The sequence below is a fragment of the Astyanax mexicanus genome, chromosome 15, assembly GCF_023375975.1.
Source record: "Astyanax mexicanus isolate ESR-SI-001 chromosome 15, AstMex3_surface, whole genome shotgun sequence".
Lineage (NCBI taxonomy): Eukaryota > Metazoa > Chordata > Actinopteri > Characiformes > Acestrorhamphidae > Astyanax > Astyanax mexicanus.
This window is the reverse complement of record NC_064422.1, coordinates 15,011,431-15,028,531: the sequence shown is the minus strand read 5'-3', so window position 1 is coordinate 15,028,531 and position 17,101 is coordinate 15,011,431. Positions and strand designations below refer to the sequence as shown.

The 17,101-nt window shown below is 36.8% G+C and overlaps 1 protein-coding gene and 1 long non-coding RNA gene across 15 annotated transcripts in view; both read right to left on the bottom strand.

The window, feature by feature from the left end:
• Positions 1-1,326, bottom strand: part of LOC125781170 (uncharacterized) — a 37,062-nt gene extending 35,736 nt beyond the window's left edge. The window contains exon 1 of the long non-coding RNA XR_007424307.1: positions 965-1,326. This is a non-coding gene — a long non-coding RNA (uncharacterized LOC125781170). The remainder of the gene's footprint in view (positions 1-964) is intronic.
• Positions 1-17,101, bottom strand: part of rpl38 (ribosomal protein L38) — an 888,922-nt gene that overhangs the window by 77,446 nt on the left and 794,375 nt on the right. The window contains exon 1 of one of the 14 annotated variants that reach the window (XM_049464414.1): positions 10,189-10,192. The exons of the other annotated variants lie outside the window; for them this stretch is intronic. The gene's annotated coding sequence lies outside the window, so the exon portion shown is untranslated. Of the gene's footprint in view, positions 1-10,188; positions 10,193-17,101 lie in introns of those variants that run through there. 14 annotated transcript variants of the gene reach the window in all.

Below are 17,101 nucleotides of genomic sequence, written 5' to 3'. Positions count from 1 at the left end.
TTATTATTAGTATCATGACATTCTGGATCATTGACATTCTGTTGAAATCTGAAAAATGTCTTGTATTTTTTAATATCTCAGTTAGGGGTGTGCCATACCATATCGTATGCCACAAGAAAACTTAATATTCATTTTGCTGCAGAAGTGTATTCTTGAAATCATTTTTTTTAATTCAGTATTTCATCATATCGCCAAGAGTATCGTTATTGCGAAAATACCATGAAATATCGTGATATTATTTCAGGGCCATATTGCCCACCCCTAAAGGGCTGCAATGGTTTATTTAATTAGGGTGCGAATTAAACTGTGTTAATTGGGGGGTTCCTCACTAGGTCAACTGCAGCATATGAAGCTTTTAGTTTCTTGTTCCCATTTATCTTCTGCCTTAAAACACATTTCCATTCCACCTTAACAGTTTCCCTGCATTAAAACTAATTTTATATACTTTAAAACAGAGGTCCCTTTTTAGACTGTAGTGGATGATAAAGTGTTTTAAAGTTTAAAGTTTCACACATTTCTGCTTAGTGTGTGCAGAAATCACAAACAGTCCATATAAAACATAACATATATTCCCATTTAAATGTTCTGTTTCACCTTAAAAGCACCAAAAATAGTATCTACAGCCTGAAGCCTGTGTGCTGCCACAGCAGAATAGTAAATTAGCAGCATTTTAGGTGGGATAGCAAAATCATTTTGTTATTTATGAGAGAAAAAGTGTGTTTAAAGTGCATATTTAAGAAAGCTAAGCAGCTACCAAACTACTACAAACCACCTGGCTGATATGAGCAAAGAAATATTTTACTAAAGCCCAAATTTACCAAACACAACAAAATTACATAAATGAAAACCAATATCTACAACCCACTAATTGATTAAAAAAAACAACAACACGCAAATAATACATTTATCCAATATTTTAAGCTCTTTCAAAAGAATCTTTCAAAAAGAATTGTGTAATTCTTACCACGTCTGGCTTAAATGTCCCCAGAAAATATCCACCAATCCTGGGAAATGTAGTGAAACAGTGAAAAAAATAATCCAACTTTGCTTTGTCTGAGAAGAAGCTTCGGTGAAGTTGTTGTTGATGGTTGGAAGATTTGTCCATAGAAGCCCTTATGAGTCCTTAAATTGGGAAAAGAGTGCAAAAAAGAGAACAAAAGAAAAAAAAAACAGAACAAAACTTCAATAAGTACAAACGAGTACCAAGATTTTTCTAACACAAAAACAATAAAACCACTTATTTTTATTTTAAGTTTGAACTTAAAAGTTCCTCAAACAAAGATATATTAGTTAGAGGAAAGAAGCAACAGCTTCCTCTGAACCTCCATTGTTACCACATGGCTTCCATTATTAGTTGGCTTGTAAACTGAGTTAAAAAAGCAGTACTGCCCCCAAAAGGTCAGGAAAGGAATTACAACTACAAAAAATCTGACTGCTGTCACAGGGCAACCCCCTAGCCCAATCCCCAATGTGCACTATATAACCTATGTTACAGAATTCTATAGAATTATACAATAGAACAGAGATTATAACTTTTTAACACATCCCTGTCTGTATTTAGAACAGCAGATATTATATTCTGATCTGAATTTGATCACTGACAGTAAATCCATTGTGTCCTTCTGTTCCAGCGCTGGTCTTCAGTGCAGGCCTGTCAAACTGCGTGAAGAAAAGCAGGAACTGATGCAATATTCATGAGCTCTGATGTAATTATGAATTACACAAACGTCCCCCCGCCGGCTCTCGCTGCGTGAGGTAATACGATTTACCTCCTGAACACCGGAATAAAAGGAAATAATTCTGCAGATCGGTTTGTAATTGGAGAGAGGAAATTGAGGACTCCTGAGTGCCGGCCGGCAAATTACATCGTTATTCAGCGGCCGGACGAACGGGGGAAGAGTGAAATTGGCACGCGTCCAGCTGCCTGAGAGACTGGCTGTAATTTATTGGACAATGTGAGCAACTGCAGCGTCCCCTGATCCAAAAGGTTAGCCGAAATAAACCTCATCAAATGGAGCATCTGCGTCCCACCGGAGTGCCAGGATGTAAAAATGTAGCTCCTGATGACTAAAACACAGATTACCCACAGATCTCTCTGATCAGGCTCAGTAATTATCTCTGCTGGCACTGAATTCTGAACACAGAGCATCATTTACAACTGGATTCAACAGCAGCCCTAACTCAACTCAACTTCACATACATAATATACAATACACTACTGTAAAACTACACCATTTACAACTGGATTCAACAGCAGCTCTAAACTCAACTCAACTCAACTACAGATACATAATATACAATACACCACTGTAAAACTACACCATTTACAACTGCATTCAACAACAGCTCTAAAGTAACTCAACTAAACTTCGAATACATAATATACAATACACTACTGTAAAACTACACCATTTACAACTGGATTCAACAGCAGCTCTTAACTCAACTCAACTCAACTTTCCTCACTGCAGATACATAATATACAATACACTACTGTAAAACTGTAGTACTGTGAACATTTCCGTTTATAAGCTTCTGCAGACAATGGCGGTTGAGGAATAGTTTCATATGCAGCATGCATTTACAACTTGTATTTTACAAAGAACAAGAAAAAGTGACTTTTAGCAGGAGATCTTTAACTCTAATATTGTAATGCCTTGTATTGAGCAATGAAAATAAAGCTATAAATCTACCTACGCATCTCTAGGTGACTTGTTTACATTAAAACAGCACAAAGAATGTTATTAAACGTAATAGGCACGGCAAGGTACGTGTATTCACTGAGCACATTTCACACACAAAAGGCAAATCAATTTTCATTGAATAAATAAAAACAAGAAAAAACACAGCACAAAGAAGAATTAACACATGATAAAGACATTTGTTATTTGTAAATTGCATAAACATTCCATTCACATTTTATCTCTTGTTTCTTCTTCTGTATCTCCCTGCCTCCCTCACTCTTCCTCTGTTTCTATTTTCTGTTATCTGTAAAATGTCAGATTTCAGTCTCTGAGCTGAGTGTGACATTCACTTGATAAAGCATCTAATCAAGTCTCTCTCGCTGCTGTTGATTGACAGAAGAACAGCTGGATGATAGCGTGATCTCTGTCACTCTCCCCGAACCCGAACTACAGCTGTCCATTCTCTCTCTCTTTCTGCTCTCTCGCTCTCCCTCTGTTCCTCTCTCACAACTCTCTCCCTCTCTCTCTGTCTGTTGTTCCTTTCTCTTTCTTTCTTGCAGGGGTCAGGTAGAGATAGCAGGCGTGATTTGGGAACGCAGTGGCGATGGATGGGTTAGAGATGTGGCTGCCATGGGAGCGTCTCTGTCAGTGATGTACGACAGGGCGAAGCCTCTGATAATCCATCAGTCTGGGCCTGAGAGATTTTCATTAATCAGAGAGAATCCATCTGCGACCCTCTGGGACCCGAAACTATTGCACCGTTTCAACCACAACCAGAACTAAAACCAGTGTCACAGACAAATCTGCTGGCTGAATTTGAATCAGAATTTAAATAGTTAGAAAAATTAAATATCTAACAATTTGCCCATTACATTTTTCTTTATCTATTTTTGTGGGGTCATTGTCCTGTTGTAAAACCCAACTTTTTCAGCTGATCGTTTTGGGTTACGTTAAAACAGTTCCAAGGTATTCACCATTATTTCATACAATTTTGTCAATATAAAAGTTCAACTGGAAGCAAAACAGCCATAGATCATGATACTCCCACCACCATGCTTAACAGTTGGTAAAGTAGACTGAATGCTGCATCTTTTCATCATATGGTTCACCTTCAAACTTTAGTAAAGCCTGAACCAGATTTTTCTTAAATGGCAGTCTCCCAGTCCACTGCTTGACTGTAATATGTCCTTGCCTTGCCTTCGATGGTCTTGGGTTGTTCCTGACCTACCAGAACCACTTTCATCTCAGCTGAGGGTGACAGTTTGGATATTTTTTTCCTCTACATCTTTGTTTCTAGTTTCTAGACCTCGCAGTTGTCTGAACGTATGATGATGTTGTAATCTGCAATTGTTTAGAGCTGTCCCCAAGAGGTGTTCCTGGCTGATGTAAATCTATAATCATCCTTCTCAGATCTGCTTGGAGCTCCTTGGACTTGGACCTATATTACTTTGTGTGGGCCAATCAAATGAGAGCTGTCAATTAACCAATGTATATGTGGTCACAGGTAAGCTACCACCTGTATCCGATAAGGATTCCTTGCGAGAAGTCAATAGAACTTCCCTTTGGCAAATTAAAAGATGCGTTCTGTGTAGAATGTTATCCTGTTGAGGGGGTATCGTTGTGGCTTGCAAACCAAGATAGGCAAACTTCAAACAATTCAGAAAAAAATTCAGTCCTGTTCTGTTAATTCAGGATCTCAAACCGGTGACCTCTTAGTGACAAGACCTGATTCTTAGTAGTATACCCCAGGCGTGGTCCTGGAGAACCCCCTGCTCTGCAAATGTTAAAGACTATAAGCTCTATTTTAGTGATATATAAGCGATTCTTCAACCGAGCACCGCACAGCTTGATTTACGGTGTGTCAGTGTGTCTTTCGTATCTTAAGGACGCAAATAAAATAAGACTTGTGCAGATCAAAACACGCAAAAGGCATGTACTTGTACTAATCATGGGTGTGTCTTGGGCATAAAGTGAAATAAACCATAACTTGCATGTCACTTGCCATTCCCTATTAGAAACAAATGTGCTCTGACTATGGCAGATTGGTATTTTAACAGCGCAGCGCTTCTGCGCATTTCAGCAGAGGAAACTGATTTTCTCGTTCACACTGTGAAGGTGTGTGAGCAGGTCATATACGGGAAGAGCAATAATACTTTATTCTGTATCCTTTTTATTGTTGATGTAAAAGCTGGATTTGCATGCTGCGGCGTTTCTTGTAGGGTTTTAATCAGGCAGTGGCACACCTGTGTTTTCCGCCACCGCCACCAAGATAGCAATACGCTAGATATTTACCTAATGCAAGACGTGAAAATAGACTGTTCACGCAGGGTGTAAGATAGCAATAAGCATTGTAACGTGCTTTGCGCAGGGTGTAAGACAGAGCCCTATATATTCTGAAAAAGTTCAAAAACTATGTTTACGTAATGGATGGAACTTTAATCTTTTTAGACTTTTAATAAAAACAGATCATCTCTTGCTGTTACTTTGTTTAGTCTTCTCTTCTTTCTCTGTTCATTTTGTTTTGATATCTCCACGGTTGTGCTTTAATGACAGAAGAGTGTAATGATGGCGCGGCTTTAACCTGCTCTCGCTCTGTCACCCCCACTAATGGCCCTCATTTACACACCCAGCTTTTCTCTCTGAAACATGTTTACTCTGCTTCAGGGAGTCTTTATTTCATTAGGACGAGCTGTCTGTCTCTGCTGCTCCTGCAGCCTGTGGTCCTGATAAAAGTGAGAGCAAGAGAGAGAGAGAGAAAGAGAGAGAGTGAGAGAGAAAGAACAAGAGAGGGCGAGAGAGAGAGTAGTGTGTGAGTATGTAGCATAAATATAACCCCCTGATAAAGCCCACTAAGAGAGAGAGAGCAAGATCAAGATAAATAGAGAGAGAAAGAGAGAGAGAGAGAGAGGGACAGACAAAGAAAGACAAAGACAGAGCAAGAGAGAAAGGGGACAAGATAGAGAGAAAGAAAGAGACAGAATAAACCCCACTGAAAAGTGGGGTAGAGAGAGATGGAGAGAGAAACGGACAGAGAGAGCGAGAGAGACAAAAAGAGAGAGAGAGAAATGGATAGAGGGGGAAAGAGATGGAGAGAAAAAAGGACAGGACGAAAGAAAGAGATGGAGAGAGACAGACAAAGAGAGCAAGAGAAACAGAGAACAAGATAGAGAAAGAAAGACAGAAGGAGAGAGAATAAGAGAGGGAGAGGTGGAGAGTAGTGTGAGAATTGAGAAACTTGGTCCTGATTAACCTCGCTGAGAGAGAGAGAGAGAGAGAGAGAGAGAGAGAGAGAGAAAGAACAAGAGAGGGCGAGAGAGAGAGTAGTGTGTGAGTATGTAGCATAAATATAACCCCCTTGATAAATCCCACTAAGAGAGAGAGAAATAGAGAGAGAAAGAGAGAGAGAAAGCAAGATCAAGAGAAATAGAGAGAGAGAAAGAGAGAGAGAGGGACGGACAAAGAAAGACAAAGACAGAGCAAGAGAGAAAGGGGACAAGATAGAGAGAAAGAAAGAGACAGAATAGGGGTAGAAGTGGGGTAGAGGGATATGGAGAGAGAAACAGACAGAAAGAGCAAGAGAGACAAAAAGAGAAAGAAATGGATAGAGGGGGAAAGAGATGGAAAGAAAAAAGGACAGGACAAAAGAAAGAGATGGAGAGAGAGAGACAAAGAGAGCAAGAGAAACAGAGAACAAGATAGAGAAAAAGGGACAGAAAGAGAGAGAATAAGAGAGGGAGAGGTGGAGAGTAGTGTGAGAATTGAGAAACTTGGTCCTGATTAACCTCACTGAGAGAGAGAGAGAGAGAGAGTGAGTAACAGACAGAGAAAGGGAGGAAGAAAAAAGGAGAGAGAAGCAAGATAGAAAGAGAAGTGAGAAAGAAAGAAAGAAAGAAAGAATGAAAGAACATAAGACAGGGAGAGAGTAGTGTGATGGTTGGTCCTGATAAACCCCACTAAGAAAGAGAGAGAGAGAGTGAGAGATGGGAAGAGAGACAGACAGAGAGACTGAGATGGAGAGAGAAACAGACAGAGAGAAGGGGATTATTGGAGAGAGAAAGGACAGAGAAAGCGAGAGAGAGTGAGAAAGAGAGATGGAGAGAGACAAAGAAAGAGAGAGAGAAATGGACAGAGAAAGGCAGGGAGAGAGATGGAGATAGAAAGAGTATTGGAGAAAGTGGGAAAGAGAGACAGAGCGAGAGAGAGAGAGAGAGAGAGAGAGAGGCAGAGAGCATCCTGCTGGCCACCAACGTCAGTAGATGTTAATTTCAGGTTGAGTGTTGGTCGTGACACCAGATAAAATGTTTTACGTCAGTATAACGTCTAATACTGTTACATGCCTGCAGGGAAAAAGACTCTGGTATGTCACCCATAATGTTGTGTGCATTGCAATATTTTGAGCAAAACTGTGCTCTTACCCTGCTAATTGAACCTTCACACTCTGCTCTTACTGGTGCAATGTGCAATCAATGAAGATTGGCCACCAGGCTGCTCCAATTTAGCCATGAAACCTCCCACACTAAAATGACAGGTTTTTCTGTTCCATTGTCCAACCCCAGTATATTGTAAATATACTACTCTATGTATTGATGCACATATTACGTACACCTTAATGGTACTGGAAAAAAAATACACTAAAGTGCACTTTAAGCAGTATTTAATGCAGCTTTATTTTTGTTTTTTATCAACACAACCTATAATTTAAAACGTTGCTGAAAAATTCAATTTTATGGAAATACAGAGAATTGTGAGAAGTGTGTTTTCATAAAGTATATTAATTTGAAAAAAAAAATTAAGTATTCTTTTGCTAATTTGAACATATTTTTAATGCTCTTAGATATACTTCCTTTTTAGGGAGGTACAGCCTGGCCGTAGACAGAGGCAGGTATAAACAGTCCTGGCTGCCCAGAGAGGAGAGACTGTGTGGTCACTGTACGACAGATGTGATCGAGATAGAGATGCACTTTCTTGTTATTATTGTATCCATTATGTATGTTCATGAAATCATTGTTGTTGTTGTTAATTTGTTAGAATGTTTGGCAACACTGTACCTCGCACAGTCATTAACTTGAATTATCAAGAGTGAGATATTAAAAAGAAAGAGAGAGAGAGAGAGAGAGACCCTAGTGAAAAAAATTGATTAAAATAGACTAAGCATTATTATGCTGTAGTGCACTAAGGTGTACTTGTAGCCACATTAATAATCAGTGCTTATTACACTTTAATTGCATATAAATAGTACAAAATTCTTACTTAAATTGTGCTAAGTGTGCTTAACTGTAATAAAATGGAACTATTTTAAATATACTTAAGTAACATTTAAACATACTACTTCCTGTATGTAACCCCATATTTTAAATATGCTTACAGTAAAATTATAATACACTTAATGAGTATATTAGAAATGTACTATGAATTGATGCTAAATTCATTTTTATTAGAGTACAAATATGCTTCTTGTTCCTGTCCTTTGTAAGAAGCACACTTCTAGTATACTAAGTTGGGTATAAAAATTAATCATAATTTTAATATAATGTACTGCAATTTATTTTTTTTGACATTTAGATTATTTGACATTTAGATGTGCTATTTAACACTGTATCCCATAATTTACTTATGTTTATATTTTCCTTATTATAATTACAGAGCATTGACATACATTGTACCTGTTATATTAATGTAATAATTAAATATATTTGTAAAGCATTTTACCAATGTAGTAATGAACTACTGTAACAATGTACAAAAGTACATACTGTACATACTGTAACTGTATCACTGTTATACACCAGGTATATTAGAAATGTACTAGGAATTGATGTTAAATACATTTACATTAGTGCACACTTCTAGTATACTAAGCTGGGTATAAAAATGTATAATAATTTTAATATAACGTACTACAAATTTTAGCAAGGAACAAATGTAATAATTTTTTATTTAACATTTAAATGTGTTATTTAACATTGTATGCCATAATTGACTTATATTTATATTTTCTTAATTAATAATTACAGAGCATTGAAATACATTTTACCTGTTATATTAATGAATACCTAAATATATATTTTTAACATTTTACCAATGTAGAAATAAACTTCTGTAACAATTGATTTTAACACACTTTGCTAAAAATGTACAAAAAGTATATTTGAAAATAAGTATTTTGGAAGTATATTAAATTTCATTAAACTAAAAGTGTACTTCATAGTAGGGGTGGTCAATATTATATCGTATACAATATATCGTGACACAGAAATATCATGATATTAAAAATCCATATTGTGATAATAGGGCTGTTCTGTCTTAAAAGTAGTCTATTATTTACTGTGAAGCTTTACGTGTATGTATTGTATAATTGTTTTAGTTTGCAGTTTATATGCATGCACTAAATATTCTGCAATATTATTTGCTGCATTATATTATTTTATGCTATATTATTTATTTTGCCACATCATGATTATACTGTTATACTATTATACTATATTCCTGAAATGAATGAATTATTTTAGTTTTCCCATATCGCCAAGTATATCGTTATCGCAAAAATACCCTGAAATATCGTGATATTATTTTAGACCCATATCGCCCACCCCTACTTCATAGTAGTCGATTTATTTAAAATGCACTATATTATGCAAACATTTGATGAAAGCATAATATGAATGTACTCTTAATATATTTTAGGTAAGTACATAAATATTTTTGTATATTTACAGCATACTTCATACTTCATTTAGAGACATTTCTCAATTAAGTATATATTTTTGTTTTACCAGGGCAGAGAGAGAAACAGAGAAAAATGTGAAAATGGAGTATATCCACAATACATACTGATAAATTGCTGTTTTATAAGGGTGGTTGTGCTGAACTATTAGATTAGTAAAAACTATTCGATTAGTAAATGAATATTTTCACATATTAAAATGCCAAACTCACTCCATTAAGAGTAATATATAATATTTATACCTTAAACAGTAGTATTAGTGAGGAGTTTTCAATAGGGACACTGGGCTTATGAAATCCTGCAGCCGGATGTTGGATAACTGGCTTTCAGTGCCGTCCTTTCTCTCAGTCTCTCAGAGAAAAGACGACCTTGCTGTCTCGCTAAACACATGCCCACTTTAAACCCAGTGACATCTTCACTGAGCTCCAGGCTTTCCTCAGAGGTCACGTCGTTAAATACATTAAATAACTAAGTAGCAGCACTGAAGTGTTGAATCGCAGACTTTGACCTTCGATGCGGTGCTCGCACACAATCGAGGATCGACACCGAGGTTCCAGCCTTCCTCACGACCTCGTTTTCAGACTGAACAGCATTGACTTCGTTTACACAGACTCTAAAATGTGATGAGACTTTGAGAGGCTGGGGCTTTTCAAAAGCTGATGTCTTGGTCAGAAAACTTTATTGAGTGTTTTAGTTCCTTTTTTCTTGTATATGTTCCAAAAGCTAATGCGTTAGGGTTGTCTTTTCAGCTTAGAAAAGGTTAGGGTAATGCTTTATAATACAGCCCGCGTTTTAGAGGGTAAATTCCCATTACCTGTAGTGAAACTTATTTGGATGAAAAGTTTGAGACATTCAAATTACTTCGTGGGCCCTACAGGTACTTTAACTGTACGTATAAATAAAGAACCAGGAACAACTAGGTAACTTTATGAAACTTACCCTGTACTTACCTTTCCAACACTTATGGTGTAACTGTTCTCTATGAATCAGTATAAAAACAAAATACTTATGAGGTCCTACTCATACTTAAATATAAGTACAAATAAAGCACAATAGAGCCTGAAATGTCCCTAATCTTGTAGTGCATTTTTCATATAAAATAATATATAATCATTTTGCCCTTTATAAGTTTTTTAAAAAGAAGATTAGAATTAGATTTATGCTTTTAAAACTGTCAAGGATGGAGCAGCTAAAAACAGTCAGGGTGGAGATTTATTTTCCTGGTCAGGGCTGTGATGCAAAATCTATGGAGTTTTCTATGTTTCTATAGTTCTTGTGATAGTTGACTCATGAAAATGAGAGGCCTTCAGCTGCTTAGAAGTAACCCCTCTCTACCTATTACACTGATCTTTGTTGGTTGATCACTTCTAGGGTGGGTAACAATGGTCTTTAATTTCCTCTATTTGTACATAATCTGTCTGACTGTGGATCATGGAGTCCAAACTCTTTAGAGATGGTTTTGTAACCTTTATAGGTTTTATAGGTTACGAAATCGATCGAAATTATGTCATGGTCTCGAGCCTCGAAGTCAAAAAGAGGATCGACAATCCCTCCCTCTACGCAAACGGCGCAGCACACTGTAGCCGACGCTGCGGACATTGTGACTGCTCAAACTTGAAAATATAAAAATAACAGTTGTTTTGTCTAGCCTCAAATATGTTAATAGTTTTGGTACCTTAAGGTGCATCTTTCTCTCAGATAAAGTTAATAATATATCTTTGTTAAAGAAAAAAAAACTTGTCATTCTCAGGGACCGAAAAAGTCTTATAGTCTTATTTTTCATGTTTAACTGTTATAGTAAGATAGAGTTCAGTTTAAGGCTCTAATTGTTCTATTATTTTGTACATGACTGTTCCTGTATTTTTTTTTATTATTTATTTTGTTATGTTGCACATTGCTGGTTTAATAGTGCACACTGCCGCTACCCAAAAAAAGCCACTAGATGGCATTACATATATATATCATAATTAAATTATTTAAATTTGACCGTTATTGTCTAATGTGGTGTATTACAGATCACTTGTATCACTTTGCATCACTTATATCAAGCCCACCTTTTGAAATAAGATATTGTAAATTTGATGAATCAAAGCAATGAATGACCATAGACTAATCTAAAACTGGCATAGGCCTCTCTGCTGTAAAAAAGAAAAAAGAAAAAAGAAAATCGGATCTGATCATGACCCTAAAATCGGAAATAAAATCGAATCTAGGATTTAGAGAATCGTGACGCTTCTAGTAACCTTCTCCAGCCTGACGAGCATCAACAAATCTCCTTTATAAATGCCATGATACTCAAATGATGCCCTAACTCAAACATGTGTTGTGAAAAGCAGACTTTGATATATCCCTTTTTTTGAAATAAAACAGGGCTCCGCCCACTCACACCTCCCGGACAGGATGACAGACCATTGCTGGGTATCACGTACAACCATTGACCCACACACTCAAATATAGGGGCAATTTAACATCTAACAGCCAGTTCATCTACCGTATGGACAGTACCAGTCAAAAGATTGGAAACAGATGTAACTCTTGGTCTTTGCGGCCCTGATGAGAGCCAGTTCCATCATAATGTTTTTAATGGTCTTTGCGACTGCACTTGGGTATACTTTCAAAGTTCTTGATTTTTTTTTTTGATTGACTGGCCTTCATTTCTCAAAGTAAAGTTTTTCTTTACTTAGTTGAGTAGTTCTTGTATCCATAATCTGGATTAGAACATTACTCAAATAGGGCTATTCACTGTATACCAACTCTACCTCTTCACAACTTTACAACTGATGCTCTCAAACACATTAAGAGGGCAAGACATTCAAGATATTAACAAGTTCAGCACAGCTGTTAACTGAACTGCTGCCCCTCTCACAAGTTAAATAACCCTTTAAAATCTACGATAAGTGCCTATATATATATATATATATATATATATATATATATATATATATATATATATATATATATATATATATATTGATATTTTTCCAATTATCAAACAAACTGTAATATCAGACAAAGATAACGTGAAATATAAAAAAAATAAATTATTAGTTTATAGATTAATGGACAAAAAATCTTTAAAAATCTAGCCCTGTGTAAAAAGCTGTTTTCCCCCTGAACTTCATAACTTTGGCGGCAACAACTGCAATCAAGCTTTACCGATAACTGGCTACGAGTCTTTCACATCTCTGTGGAGGAATTTTGGTCCACTCTTCTTCTTTACAGAATTGTTTTAATTCAGACACATTGGAGGATTTTTGAGTATAAACGTCCTGTTTCAGATCAGCCACAGTATCTCAATCAGACTCATTGGCTCATTGTCCTGCTGCAGAACCCAAGTACACCTGAGCTTCTGAGGTCCAAAACAGATGGACGGATATTCTCCTTCAGGGTTGTCTGGTAAACAGCAGAATTCCTGGTTCCATCTATTACAGCAAGTTGTCCAGCAGCCCCAGACCATCATGCAACCACCACCATGTTTTACATTCAGTATGATGTTCTTTTTCTGAAATTTTGTGTTAGTTTTACACCAGATGTAACGAGACACACACCTTCCAAAAAATTCCACTTTTGTCACGTCAGTCCAAAGAATATTTTCCCAAAGACCGGGGGATCATCAAGATGTTTGTTGGTAAATGTGAGATGGATCGAAATGTTGTTTTTGGTCTTTTTGTCAGCAGTGTTTTTTTTTTTATCTTTACTCTCCTATGGAGCCCATGATCAGTCTCTTTCTTATTATGGATTCATTAACACTGACCTTATCTGTGGCAAGTGAGACCAGCATTTCTTTAAATGTTGTTCTGGGTTCTTTTGTGACCTCCTGGATGAGTTGTTCATGCCCTTTTGAAATAATTTTGGTAGGCAGGTCACTCGTGGGAAGGTTCACCAGTGTTCCATGTTTTCTCCATTTGTGTCTGCTGGAGTTCCAAAGCCTTTTCCAGATTGATATATGTCAATGACTTTTTTTTCCTCATCTCCATGTCCTCATCTCCATATCTTTATGAGCCATCAAATCTAGTAACATAGGATAAGACCATCATAAGCCTCGATTAGTGTTATCACCCATGACCTTGCTGCTGGTTCATTGAGCAAGAATAGGAAAGTTTTCATTTTCAAAGCAAGTTTTCATCCAAAAAAGCAAAATTGTTCACTTCTACCTTTAAAAGGAACTTAAATTTTAAAAGAAATCTTTTTTGATTTGCTGAGTGAACCCAAATCAAAGTCAAAGAACCGAGTGGAGTCTGTCTGATTGAGTGAAAGGACGACTCTGGATAATGTCTGTATCTGATTCTCTTTTGATTTTGTGAATTAAATGCCATTAATAAGCATGTTTTGATACTTTGTTCCTGTTAAAGTATCTCAGATTCAACTTCAAGAGGTTACTATTCACTTTTTGAGGTGACATTGGATGCACATCATAAAAGCTATTCACTTTACTTGCCAGTGATTCTAATATTATGGCTGCTTTATCATCTGTATTCACGAAACACTGCAAACTTTTCAAATATTCCACAGAAAGTCAGACGAAGGATAACGATATGATCACTAACCAACACAGAGGTAGTATTGTACAGTGTTCTTGTTTGTGTGGGTTCTGATTGGCAGGCTCGGTCTGGGATGGTCTCCTCAGAGTGAAGCTTATCTGTGTTGGACGTTGTGTTCTTCTGGATCAGATTACACACTACACACTGAATTAATCCCAGCTCTGTACAGAACACACACTCTTCCCTCCCAGATACCCTGCACTCATATAACCCTTACACACTGAATTTACTGATCACCTGATAACATGTGTAGATCCACATGGACAAAAAGACAGAAACAGGATTAGAAGTGTGTGTGTGAAGGAAGCCCTGCATTTTATCTTATTACTTCAACACACACCCTGACAGATCTAACCTGCCAACTCTCTATAAAACTCTAAATGTAGGTATTGTGATATTATACACTGAGCGAGGAGGAGCTACAGTCTCTCATTAGGGTGAATATGTATATATTAATAACACTAAATGTAGGTATTGTGATATTATACACTGAGGGAGGAGGAGCTACAGTCTCTTATTAGTGTAAATATATACATTTATATTAATAACACTCTAAATGTAGGCATTGTGCTATACACTGAGGGAGGAGGAGCTACAGTCTCTCATTAGAGTGAATATTTAAATATTAATATCACTCTAAATGTAGGAATCACTTTAATAAGGGACTGTAGCTCCTCCTCCCTCAGTGTATAATATCACAATACCTACATTTAGAGTGTTATTAATATATACATATTCACACTAATGGGAGGCAGTAGCTCAACCTTGGTGTATATCAGTGTGTATATTTTGCCTGTGTGATTATAGTGCAGTGTGAGATGGTGTGAGACGAGTGTGAGACGAGTGTGAGACGGGGGGCTGTGGAGTGTGTGTACGTGAGTCATGGTGCTGAAGGCGTTAGCTGTTAAATCTCACACTCTCTGCTTCTCCTTCAGCAGAATCCTATTTTCCGAAGTGTTCGTCCATTCAGAGCAGGAAAAACAGCAGTCTGAACACGCCCACGCCCCGCCCCCTTTCCTCTTCCTCTTCCACTAATTCACCCCGTCAGGAAGAGACCGGGTGCAGCACCAGCCAGCAGTAATCACACACACCAGACAGGCCAGACGATGTATATATATATATATATATATATATATATATATATATAAAGAGATAGAGAGAGAGAGTTGGTGTGTATTAGGCATCCGGGCCATCACTGCAGTGTCTGATTATTCACAGTGGCATGTTTGAAAGGGTAATGAGGGTGTGTGTGTGGTTGTGGCAGTAAGTAATGCACAGTGTCTTCTCTCAGCAGGAAGAATAATAATTTTACACCTCGATTTCCCTTGTTCGTATCTATCTTGCTTTAGACACTCACACAACGCACACACACACACACACACACACACACACACACACACCATCACTTATGCTCATCCATGCAGTTTTAGGCCAGATGCATCATTAGAAAGAAAGTAAGAAACAAAAAGTTCTTTTATATAAACATTGTCTTCATTACATTTTTCATTTAAGTCTCTATTTGGCTGAGCCAATTAAACCTCTCATGTTAAAGGGCTTCACATAACATTTGTAATGCTCCTGAGTAAGGCTAGGAGGGTAATCTTTGGTAAAAAAAAAAAAAAAAAACACGCAACTGTGATGCTGAAAGTAGATGCAAAATCAATTTGAGCCATTGCACACATATTGGCCATAGAAGGAGAAGAAAGTCGTCACTGGTGTATTAAGTAACAGACGACGAAAAGGTAGACCAAGGAAAATATCAGCAGTTGATAACAGAAATATTGAGCGTGCTGTTAAGAAAGACCCTTTAACAACTGTTTGTGACATCAGCAACAACCTCCAGAGGACAGGATTGAAGGTATCATAATCTACTGTTCGCAGAAGACCTCATGAAGAGGTTTAGAGAGACATGTCATCTGCTGGTGTTGATCCACTGTGTTTTTTATTATCAAGTCTAAAGTCAGTGCAGTGTTTTCCCAGAAAATCTTACAGCACTTCATGCTTCCCTCTGCTGACAACTTTTATGGAGAGGTGGATTTCATTTTTCAGCAGGACTTGGCACAAACTGCACACACTGCCAAAAGTATCAACTGGTCTTATATAATATTTTCATTTTTTGAGACATTGATTTTTAGGTTTGTCTGTAAGCCAATTCATAAAAGCCAAAACAATAAAATAAATAAACACTTAAAATAGATCACTCTGTGTGCAGTACATCTATACAATATATGAGTTTCACATTCTGAACTAAATTACTGAAATAAAGTAACTTTTAAATGATACAGTCATATTTAGTTCTAAATATTTGTGTGTTTGCAACAGCCATTTCAGTTTGATATATCTAATAACTGATGGACACAGTAATACTTCAGGATTGAAATGAGGTTTATTGTACTAACAGAAAATGTGCAATATGCTTTAAACCAAAATTTGACCGGTGCAAAAGTATGGGCACCCTCAAAATTTTATTGATTTGAATACTCCTAACTACTTTTTACTGACTTACTGAAGCACAAAATTGGTTTGGTAACCTCAATGAGCTTTGAACTTCATAGCCAGGTGTATCCAATCATGAGAAAAGATATTTAAGGTGGCCAATTGCAAGTTGTTCTCCTATTTGAATCTCCTCTGAAGAGTGGCATCATGGGCTCATCAAAACAACTCTCAACTGATCTAAAACAAAGATTGTTCAGCATAGTTGTTCAGGGGAAGGAGACAAAAAGTTGTCTCAGAGATTTAACCTGTCAGATTCCACTAAACATTTTTTAGATGCACCTGCAAATATTAAATTTTATTAACTTTATTCTATTTTGAGTTGATCTTTGGTGTGATATTCATGTTTTAATGAAAAACCCAAATCTCAAATCAAAAGGGATTGGTCTCACTGTTTTAATCCTTTTTATTCAAATTTTACCTGCAAGTAAATACTAGATTCTTTAAAGAAAGTAATTGCAAATCCTGACAGACTTCTTCAGGAAGAAATTCTAACCCACTCTCCAGGCTTGATTCAGTTATTTCATGTTTGGCCTTGTGGGAACAAGAAATTAAATATACATTTAAAAAATATTGATCTTGGATTTTTAGAAGACTTTAATATAGATGAAATATTGTGCTGCCTACTGAGCACTCACAGCACTGATAATCCTGTTAAG